The 12320-nt window shown below is 39.8% G+C and overlaps 1 pseudogene; it reads left to right on the forward strand.

The window, feature by feature from the left end:
• Window positions 1–905: 905 nt before the first annotated feature.
• LOC109209154 lies at window positions 906–5695 on the forward strand (annotated as a pseudogene).
• Window positions 5696–12320: the final 6625 nt, after the last annotated feature.

The raw sequence follows: 12320 nt of genomic DNA on the forward strand, positions 1-12320 counted from the left end.
CGTTGCCATATAGTTTATAGCAACGGTTGGCAGCCGTTACCAATAATATGTTGCAGCGGTTATGTAAGCTATTGCAGCGTTTATTTACAAATATTTTAACGGTTTCATTACGCTACTGTAACGGTTTTATTTCTTTTGCAATGGTTTTAACTACCTATTGTATCAGTTTGTTGCACATTCTGGAACGATTTGTAAGACCTAATGGAACGGTTTTGAATGCTTATTGGAACGGTTCTTGTAGACTATTTTGGAGCAATTTGCCATACCTATTGGAACTGTTTGCAAGACCTATTGGAACGGTTCTATTAGACTATTACGCCCTGGCTGTAAATGAATATTTAGATATATAAAATTTGTAATAACCTGAAATTTATATAAATAAAAAAGATAAAACACTTCATAATCTATATTATCTCCAAAAAACCAAAATATTTTAACTCAATCACATAAGTTTTACATCAACGCTTACTCCATAAAACCAAAATATTTTAACCCAATCACATAAGTTTTACATCAACACTTCAAGAGTTAGTTCAAATGTTGATAACAAAAGATTCCTAGAACATGGACAACAATTAAAAGTTTTTAAGTAAGGTCTAGATCTTCACAATCTCCATCTTCCCATTCTTCAATTGCTCCACCTACAAAAGAGGATAAATAAAGTCATTATCCTTCAAGAGTCGGTTTATGATTATAAGAATGGGTATGGTCCATAAACAATGCATAAAGCACAAAGTTTTCAAATGTACTAGAATGTCGATCTCTAAGTCTTCAGTTCTTTTTGCTAGGAAACATTCTTATATCAAGTAAAAATCTTAAAACACAAAGTTTTTCAAAAATAAGTCAGAGATGACAACAAGTAATTGGTTGTCTTTAAATCCGTGTAAGAATGCAAAAGACTTTGTACTCCCAAAGCCTCCAGAAGCAGTAGCTAACCAGGTAAGAGATGAAGCACAACAATGTTATACCCAATGGGCACTTCAAGAAGCATTGGCAAAACTATGTAAGGACTTGGTTCAACCAGCCAGCTAGGAAAACAAGGAGAAAATTTTAGTTGTAAATCTGTTTGGAATTGCATTAGAACTTATCAGAATACCTCTTTAGTCAACAAGATGGTTTGGCACAAGAAATTCCCCTTTAAATTTTCCTTTTTTCTTGTGGAGATTATCCAGACATAAGATTACAGTGGGATACTAACATGAGCAGGTTTGGGATCCCCCTACCATCTATTTGTTCTTGCTGTACCAATCATAAATAAGAAGATGAGGAACATTTGTTCCTTAATAGCATGATCAGCCGTAATATATGGAAGCACTTCAATCAACAGTTTGGGACCAGCCAAAGAAGTACTAGCTTGAGACACCACGTTATCAGTTGGTGGATGACTAAGAGTGTAATCCTATCCAAGAATTATGTCTATAGGTTCTACCAGGTATTATCACTTGGCACATTTGAAAGTCTAGATGCAAGAATAGATTTGAAAATATTATATGTCTCCTTATAGAATTATCCCAGCAATCAATGAACACCTCATTTTAGTTACTCATAAGCCATTTCCTAAAATAACTTCTAAGGATGTCATGAATATGGCAAAACATCATTTCTCCACTACAGCAGTGAAATGGAAGCTTCCCAGAATTGGTTTTGCTAAGCTGAATTCAGAATGGGATTGTTTGGAATGATCAAGGCAAAACTATGTAAGGACTTGGTTCAACCAGCCAGCTAGGAAAACGAGGAGACGTGCTGCTAGACAGTAGAAGGCTGTGAAGATCTTCCCTAGGCCAACTGCGGGATCACTTCGACCTATTGTTCATGGACAAACACTGAAATACAACATGAAAGTCCGGGCTGGGAGGGGATTTTCTCTTGAAGAACTAAAAGCAGCTGGTATTCCCAAGAAACTAGCACCAACCATTGGCATTGCTATTGATCATCGCCGCAGGAACAACTAAGCTTACAAAGCTAAGCTTGTCATCTTCCCATGGCGTGCTAAGAAAGTCAAGGCTGGTGATTCTAGTGCAGAGGAACTTGCTACTGCCACCCAAGTCCAGGGTTCATACATGCCTATTACTAGGGAGCAGCCAGTTGTTGACCTTGTCAAGGTCACAGATGAGATGAAATCATTCAATGCCTATGGCAAGCTGCGTATCGAGCGTACAAATACGCGACACATCGGAGCCAGGTTGAAGAGGGCAGCTGAAGCAGAAAAGGAAGATCATGCAAATGGTAAGCAATTGAAACAAATGGTCACCAGTGAAGTATGGAGTTGAGCCCAGCTAGTTTGTAACTGAAACGTAGTTGACTGATTAATTGACTTAGGTTCCAAAGATACAAAAACCAATCAGCCACACAATAGATGTTACTTTTGCCAATCAATAGATGGCTTAGTACAGAAAACCAAGATAAAGAGGAAGCAACATGTGTGAGGAAGCAACATGTGTTGATATTATAAGCTAATTATTCTCTTTATAAAAGGTTATAGCTAATCCGAATAAGTTTAAGTGAAACTTTAAAAAAGAAGCAGAAGGAGGAGAAGAAGAAGGCAAGAAACAAACAAAGATAGACGTATTGACCTTGATTATTACTCCCAGTGGATAGGCGATTGATTAGTTGCACAACAGCTTGTTGTGCAGAGGAAGCTTCTCCAGGTGAACGAGCATTCAAACCTAGCATGCTGGGATCAACCCGTAAATCTAGATTCAGAAGCTTAAGTTGTGAAATGATGTTAACTGCAACTTGTCAAGCAAAGAAGGGTCTCTGCTGAAGAGGCGCTACAAGCTATTTCTAGGTGCTGGAGTTGGATTGTGCAGCATTATATCAGCTATTGGATTGTTGGGAATAAAGCTGTAAGTCCATATCACAGAAAGCAAATGTTCGTTTTAGGTTTTTTTCTTTTGTTTTTTAATTCTTCCTGCCCATTTGATGTTTTAAGAGAGTCATCAAAGTAATCATGGCACTTCCTCTTTAACTTCATTCTCTCTCTTTACATTCTATCTTAATCATAGCGAAACTGAACCTTGGACTCTGAGCACGAAATACCACAATCCTGCAAGATCACTCTTCAGCACCTCATCTAGTCTAAATGCACCTCTTCAGCAACTCATCTAGACTATCACAATCCTGCAGATCACTCTTAAGTAATTGAATGCATACTTAGGACAGGATTTCTGAACCAGCAATTTGACATTTCCATATATATGTTAATTATGAGTATTCTAAAAGAAGTCTATGTCAATTATGACTAATGGTAACACCAATATAACACAATGTCACTAGATATAAGTGCTTTCCCAAAATCCGGTAAGTGTTAGAGGTGGAATCAATTTTACCCTGGCGCTTCAAAGCAGTAATTGGGAGATGTTTATTTTGAGAAGTACCAGTGCCTTTCTCTGCTGAAAAGGAAGTTAACTTAACACCAGTTGATGATGTCTCTAACCTGAAAAAAGAAGGTTTAATAACCATAGAACAATAAGGACAAAACAGAGAAACTACTAATGCATTACAATCTCTAGCAACCTCTGGAATATGAGGGAGTACCAGACTATTGTCAATATTGCAAACATCAAGGCCACAAGGAAGTCCAGTGTAGAATTAAATCAAAATATATTTCCATCAATACCAAAACAGATGAGGAGACACATGGACAAGGAAAATCCACGGAGCAAAGAGAAATTGGAAAATATAAAGCAGAATGCAGTCAACACCATGACAAAAATGCATCAGGTAAGGAACAAGGTGCAACTAGCCAGCAAGCTCAAGTTAACGAAGAGGAAAAATGGGAGACTCAACCAATGAGGAACAATGGAAAAGGTAAGATGGTTATGTAGGGAAGAGCCAAAACAAATCCGAACAAGCAACAACCAAATTTCAAAAACCAAAACAGAAACAAACCTATCATACAAAGATATATACCAAAGACTTTGGAACTAGAGGAACACAATCAGATCATAGCTCTACCTGAAGCAAATGAAAAAAATATTCCTGTTTGTGAGGAAACTAACTCTAATCCTGTCCGTGGAGAAGAGGTCACACCAAATTCAGAAGCGCAGGAACATAACAGATCTTGAAATTGTTACCTGGGATGATTCTATCCACCTGGGATGGTAAAGTCCCCGGGATGATTCTATCCACCTGAAAATGTAAATAATCAGCCCATATACTCCAGTTATCGATACGACATAGAGTTAAAGTTACAACAATATAGCTGATTGTCGACATTATTCCAACAACAACACTAACCATACCTCAAATCCAAACTAGTAGGTTTTGCTATATGAATTCTCAATGCATTCTCAAACTAAAGCGCTACTAGTTAAATCCTAAATTTTTCGAAAACTAAAAATAATGACAACTGTTACTAATATCAGAATGTGGTAATAGTGGATACATAATTCTTGAAATATAACAATCAAACAAGCAGTTAGCAATGCATGTAAAATAACGCAAAGGGAAATAAAATAAATTGAAGAAGTACTTGAAAATCTTAATCACAAACATCATTACAGACAGGACTCAGATCAGAAAAAATTTCACCCTTTTTCATACTTCTATTATAGGAGAAATGCAGCAGACCTCTCTTAATTTCTTAATTGCTAGGACATCTCAATGATTGACTTTATACGTCATTTAACCCATTTTTCATACTCATAACAGCTATGATTCTGCTATAGCAATGTTGCCAGTAATGATATGTTCCTACTTGTTCTGTGCATATACTTGAAACTTTTATTTGTAAAACTGAAGCCATTTCCTTGTAGAAATCAATATCGATGTCATAACAATGATATGCATTTTCAAAAGTTACTTAAAGAAGCTAATTTGTTGAGATTCAAGATACATGAAATCCTAGTTTTAGCCCAAAATAAAAGCATAAATTATAAACCCTCTTAATAAAACAAACTCGGATCCTTAAACCCCCAATAATTCAAACCATCCTACAACATAGAAGTTGGAGAGCACTCAACCAACAATTAAGAAAACCCCAAAACAGAACCCTAATCCTAGGAGTAGTCTTGATAATGGTGAAGGAAGAAAATATAGAGAAAATTAAAATTATAAAAAATCTTAAATAAGAAGTATACAAGTACACTACCAGCAAATTCAATTATCCAAAATTTAATTTAAAAACTACTTACCAATAACAATTTTTTCCTTAGCTACCAGCAACAATTTCTTCTCAGCTACCAATAATTATTTCTTCTTACACTACCAGTAAACGAAGAATTCTACAGTTCGACAAATCTGTAGTTGAGAAATTGAAAAAACAATCGGAATATACCATGAAAGAGGTAGTAGCAGTATACAACCCTATTTACTCAAATATTGAACCCCCAAATACAACCAAATCTACAACTATAGAGAGCTACTAATCACTACAAAAATTGAACCCCATTAGAAGGTAATATCAAGAATTTGTAAAGAAAGCTCATGAAATATGAAACACATGAAAGTAACGAAAGTGGTTGTTCAAGGAGTACCTATTTGTATTGTTATTCCAGTTGCAAACTTTGCCTTTCGTCTTTTCCCAATTTTTGGCTTCAAGCAGTCGAATAGTCGAGCAGTCAAGGTGGATTTGGGTTCAGCTTTCCCTTCAAGCAGTCGGGAAGTCGAGATGCGATTTGGGAATCAAAAGCAGCAACTAGATTTCAAGCACTATAAAACCATCAAATATTCTTCCATATGTTTTCTCTTATAGAGGAAATTTTCAGATCTAAAACCTTAACTCAAACCCAATTTTCAGATTTGGTACTTTTTCTTACGGTATGGCAAAGAAGACAATAAGGCTTTGGGAATATCGATGGAGTTTTGAAAGTTTGGTGGGTATTGATATTTGGGGACTTATTAGGAGAGTTTATACGATATAGAATATAAATTATAATTTTATATTTATGTTTTGAAATTTAATTAAAAATAAAAAGAAATAGGGATTGTTATTGGCGGGTTAAGCAAATTTTAGGAGGGAAACTGAAGAGGAGAAAATAGACCGTTCCGATAATAATTGTTTCCCAAATAACCGTTACCATAGACAGGTCTATTAGGCCACCTTACAAAACCGTTGCAAAACACATCTATGGCTACGGTTAAACTACAATTGTAACGGTTTGATATCTAAAGTGTGCTGCTATCATCCAACTTCTATTGTAACGGTTGTAATCGTTGCTATAGCAATTCTATGGCAACGGTTCTATAACCGTTACAAAAAAACTGTTGCAATAGGCTCATTTTCTAGTAGTGATTGTTGTTGTGTTGTTGTTGTTGTTGTTGTGTTGTTGTTGTTTTATGTTGCTATTTGGTGTATTGGTATGCTGGCAGGTGGTGTAGCTGCCAAAACAGGCATTTTATGCCAAAATTAAAACCCAGAAAACCGACCAAAGTTGGTCGGTTTCTAATAAAAAAAAAATTTCTGCAAATTACCGACCAAAGTTTGTCGGTAATCATTAATAAAATAAAACATTTACAATTACCAACCAAAGTTGGTTGGTTAATGAACAAGGAATTTCCAGAATTCAACATTACCGACCAACTTTGGTCGGTATTGTTAAATTTTAATTTTTTTTAAAAAAATATATATTTTCATTTACCGACCAACTTTGATTGGTAGTTTTTTAAATTTAATAATTAATAAGAAAACATAATTTCAATACACCGACCAACTTTGGTCAGTAAAATTAAATTATTAAAATATATTTCCGACCAAAGTTGGTCGGTAAATGTTTTAAATTCTTCAGGTGGTCGTTTTAACATACCGACCAACCTTGGTCGGTAATTACCGACCATCTTTAGTCGGTATATTAAAACGACCATCAAAATAGCGACCAAGCGTATTTGGACGGGTTTTGGTCGGTAATTGGCCTAACCGACCAACGTTGGTCGATTTTTCTGATCGATATTTACCGGAATTCTAGTAGTGATACATATAATGCATGGTGACATTAAAATCACTTACCATAACATAATGGTAATGTAAATATGATACGCGTCCTGATTATTAATATCTTATGATAGTGTGAACCAAGTCTCTTTTTTTCCCTTCCCAGTGAATGATTAAGAAGAGCACCTCTATGGACTGTTATTTATCATTTGCAATCATTTTAGGACATGAAGAAAAGAAAAGCTCAGAAACAACGAAAATTGAAAACAAAGCTAAACACAGAGCCTTATGAGTCCAACACTCATTCATACTTAGCAAAGTCTGCAAAGTCCTATGCAAACTGTGATATTAACATTATCTCACCAAAAGAATTTATGACGCAGTCTATTCTTCTTCTTTTAGGGAAGGTTCTTCAGTGATTTTTGGCTAAAAGCCATCTCTTAATTATTATGAACTAGTAAACATATTCGCGCTTCGCGCGGTTGTATTTCTCACTTTTTAGTTTGTCCAAATTTTTTTGTCCTTTCAGTCAACTGTTTACTATAAAATATATTACAATTATTGCACTTAATATTATTTCTATTATAACTCCAAAATGTATGTTACTTTTTTTTTTTTTGTTCCAATTATTGAATGTTTATCGCCCTCTTTAATAGTTATCATTATTATAACCTTTAAGATCATGAATTTCATAGTAATGAAAATAAAGAAGAAAATTTCATTACCAAGAGGGAGGAACTGATGGCTAATCCATCTCAGGACTGGCAGTGAGCCCCCATTGTTTCCTTGAAGATACATAATAGGAAAGACAAAAGCTATAGAAATTATACAATAATTTGTCATCTCGATGTCAAAATTTCTGTTGCTTTTTTTTTCTTCTATTTATTAGATACTCTTTTTACTCTCCTTTTTTTTTAATTACTTTCTTTGTCTTCTTTTTTTGGTTCTTCTTTTTCCTTATCATCTCCCCTCCTTTCATATTCATATAAAAGGAAATAAATGAAAAGAGCTTACAGTAGTATATCTTCCATGAGGATCATTACAAAAATGTACATTCTTTTTTTTGGTGTTTACCGTGAAAATGGTAATAATAATTAAATTTAATTATGGGATTCTAAAAATACGTGATCTATTTTTATGCTAGTTTTTAGGTTGTTGATGCTAAGTGAGGTACTAGGAATCAAGATAAGAGCTTAAAAACAAGATGTTAATCAAACCGAACAACTGCCAATCGGGGCTTCGAGCTCGCCTATTCGGGGGCCTCGGGTTCGAGTCAAGTGCTTGGCTGGGAGCTATCGAGGGTAGTCGATGGACGACTAACAGTCACAATAAGATCAATGACGGCTCTTTATGGCCAATAATAAGCAATGAATGAAGAACAATAAGTAGAACACCACAAGTGTAAGCACTAAATGATGTAATGAACTCAAGGGAATATGTTGGAGAGCAGAGAGAATGTTCGTGTGTTTCTTAGTATTGAGCAACAGAACCTTACAAATGACAAGGGTTCCCCTTTATATATAAGGGGGAACATAGTACAAAAGCATTAGTTACAAAGATATGGGCTGACGCAGCCATTTAATGCCTTGATTCGCCTTTTTACTAGCCCACTAGACTTGACAAGCTATACATCCGCGCCTTGGGAACTTCACCTTGGTCCGCCGAAACCACTAATTTCACATTGCCTCGGGGCCGGTCAGTACTTATACTATCTCGAAGTCGACCACCGAGAATTCCCGGGGTCGATCACAAGAAACCCTCGAAATGCCTTGATGCTCGTGAAATCGAATCGTCGATTTCTACCGTATGCAGATAGTCCCCGCGTTTCCTAGATCAAAGTGATAGGAAACGATTCTGAAATCCTACTCTGTAAGCATTATCGTCATGACGTCAGCTCACCAGAGCATTAAATGCCATGCTCAAAAAGCCACACACGGGTCGTCGTCAAACACGACAATCGAGAAGCCCACAAACCGCTATTGGTTCGTCCTTTCTGCTGACCACATGGCTCCTATAAATGCATTAGTCTTTGATAATCCATACTTTCACACCATCTTCAAATTTTCAAGGCCAGATCCATCCCCTTTCACATTCTTTCTTCTTCTGTTCTTGATCCTTTGCCTACTTTCTCAGAAAAGCTTTACCACCTTTATAGCTAAAACTTCCAAGACAATTCCTCGGAAAGACGAGGCTGCCTTTTCGTCCCGAACATCCAAAGGAAAGCCTAAAGAGATACCCACCGTTGACCAATGTACTCCCATCGGGTTCGACACGACGAAGGATTTTTCCGTCGACAGACCTTCATCTGTACCGGGCCGATGCGAACACGTGTCCTAGTATATTAGCATTGTGACCGATATAGGGAAAGTGAAGAAAGACTGCCGAAGGGGGAAGGCAGTGCTGGTTGAGATTTGCCGCTCTAACGAAAGCATAACGGATCACAAAGCGGGTTTCCTTTATGTATAAACTTACCCATTCAATTTGGGTCCGGTCGATTCTTCGAACCCTTCTTCCCCAAAGATAGATCCGGTTAGTCTCGATATCTGCGATAAGTACCAAGTGACGCTTGGTCAAATCTATCCATCTTTTTGGAGGATAGTCTACATGCTCCGCCACTTTTCCAACGAGGTCGAAGGTGCGACATTTACCCTCGATCATTTGATAAGATTGTATAGCCCTCGATTTTATCGAGGTTTGGTTAGGCTTCACCCTCGGTCCAAGAAGTCATTTTTCTCGAGCATTGATGAGGACAGGGATCGAGGGTGGATAAGCAGGTTTGTCCAAGTTGGGACCTCGGACATCATCCGGCCGAGAGGATGCCATTCCCGGAGAAGTGGAATACACAGCGTAAGTATCTCTCCATCAAACATGCTTTGTGGTCTTCTTACTTTTCTTTCGAAAAATGATCTCCCCTTGGTTTTTGCTGCTACCGCTTGGTATCCTGAAGCGGTTCAGGATCTACAGGGATGGATCAGGTGATTGGGTGCTTTGTTCCCGTATTGAGCGGTCTTGGCCCGACCTGGTCAAAATGCGTTGGGTGGCCAAGAATCCTGGTAAAATCCTTTCTGCTGCCTTCACCACATTTTTACATTTCTTCCCTATCCCCTCTCTGCTGGGAAATTTTGATCACTATGTTTGTGCAGGCCTTGGCGATGGGTACAGATGAGACCGCCTCCTAATGGCGAGGAGGAGGTTCCGAAGCCCGACAAGGGCAAGAAGAGGAAGAAAAGGGCAGCCGCTAAGTCCCCTGTGGCAAAGAGAGCCAAGTCTCGAGCTGAGATCGAGGTCTCATCTTCAGCTTCTGGAGTGGGCTCCGATGACGAGGGCGAGGATGATGATGGCGATGATAACCCTTTGGATCAAAGGAGAAGGTCGGGCACGGATGCCCCGCAGGCGTCCCGCCCGAAGGCCGCTGAATCAAGGGCGATCATTTCAGATTGATCCCGTGTGGCAAAGACCCTCGAGGACGGTGCGAACGTGGTCCTTGATCCCTTGGTCAGGCGTGATGCAGTTTCTGCTGAGGAGACCGTTGCTGCTGGTTCCAAAGGGGCTGGGCCCGGAGCCTTTCAGGGACGGGATTTTCCCCTCAGTGATATTGAAGTCCTGGGTGGTCATAATTTGGGCGCTCGGTTCTCGCCCGGGGAATTCAGGGATGCTCAGGACCAAAACGCTACCAACGTGGAGTGTCCCCTCGGAGGGGGAGGCGAGCTTGACAATTTCTTCGATGGTGTTTACAATGTCAGCGAGGACATTGATCTCGATGCTCCCAATGATATCGAGGAAGCGAAGAGGCTCCAGCAGAAGGTGATGGCTTTTTATGTACATTTTCGGGTCTTAAATACCTTCCCTTGTTATTCCTGACTCTTCTGTTTTGTTTTAGGCCAAGAAGATGTATGACCATGCTTTCTCCAAGCTCCAAGACAAGCTTTCATGTCGTGAAAAGGAGCTCGAGAAGCTTACCTCGGGACTGCAGGAGTCGGAGGCCCTCTCTGCTCGAAAGGGGGAAGAGTTAAGTGAGCTTCGGGCGAATTTGGAGGGAGTGCTCTGAGAAAAGGCTGGCCTTGCTGAGCAGGTAACTTGTTATTCGTAAATCCGTTCGTTGCTCCCATAATTTGAAGCTTACTGACTTGTCTTCTCCCTTGCAGCTCGTGCAAAAGGATGTGGAGCTCCTCGAGCTGAGGAGGCAAAACGAGGCCGTGGCCTCGGAATTGGCATCGACTCAGGGTCTTCTCCAAAGTGCTCAAGAAGAGATTGATGCGCTATCTGTGGCCAAGTCTGAGGTCGAAGAAAAAACCGCTACTTATCTGAGGGACGCCGCCACTGCAAATCAAATAGCCCGAGATATATCGGTGGAGGCCGAGCAAAAGCTGATTCGATCTGTTGCTCACACTACTGCCAAGGCGAGGAGGCAAGCTTTAGAGGACGCCAGTGCTAAAGGTGCCGATCTCTCAGCTGAGATCGAAGAGGCCCGAGAGTTGGAGAAAGAATTGGCGCTCTTAGTCGCTTTGGATGAAGGTCCCGGAGGTGGTTCGGAGGGCAGTGGCGATGAAGAGTAGGCCTGCGTCGCCTTTGCTTCTCTCTTTTTTCTTTTTGTGTATGTATTTCTGGGGAAGCAAATTGTAAAGACACCCCTTGTAAATATATTTTTTGGCAATGCAATAGAATCTTTTCTGCTTCAAGTCTTTCCATTCTTTATATTCCAGCGTTCGTGCGGGGTTAGCCTTCGAATTTTGATGTTGGCTCTTTGGAGCCCATACTTGGAGTAATCAGGGCCCTCGAGATCGCGTACCATCTCGAAACTAGGCCGATAGCTCCTTTGGGGCCGATGCTCATGATAGCAGGGAACCTCGGGGTCTAAATATCTCCCGAACACCACGTGACAACATCATTCATGCGGCCTGATAGTGGGGCCCACGGGGTGGTCCTGCCGGTACATTTCCCAACAGATGGTGCTGTCATGGCCAGACATAATCGGTCCTCTGGATAGGCGAACAGTCGTCGCTTGCCTCTATATATGCGTTCGCTCATTTCTCAACTGGAGATTCTGCTATTCTGGGTAATCATCCCACTCATAGAACTTTTTTGTTTTTTGTGCTAGTTCCCCCGTCGTTTCAACTCAAAGCCTTTGCCTAAATCTTCATCCTCCTCTTCCTATTTTACCGTATCCATGGCTGATACATCGACATCCGCCCATCAAGGAGAGGGGAGTTCTGCCTCTGTTCCGTGTTCGGTCGGTGGTATACCGCCGTTACCCGCTGAGCGAGCCTCGAGGTGCTTTGTCTCGAGGAGAGACTTTACATTAGAGAGGCCTCCTAACGTTCAAGGGTATCGGGAGCATGCATCGAGGTTCATCTCCTCAATAAGGGAGGAACACCTCGAGATGATTAGGATAGACAGCGGATGGGGAGAAGGAGTGGTACTACAGGTACCTTCCCCGGAGGAGAGCATC

Source organism: Nicotiana attenuata, unplaced genomic scaffold, assembly GCF_001879085.1.
Source record: "Nicotiana attenuata strain UT unplaced genomic scaffold, NIATTr2, whole genome shotgun sequence".
In the NCBI taxonomy this organism is placed as follows: Eukaryota; Viridiplantae; Streptophyta; class Magnoliopsida; order Solanales; family Solanaceae; genus Nicotiana; species Nicotiana attenuata.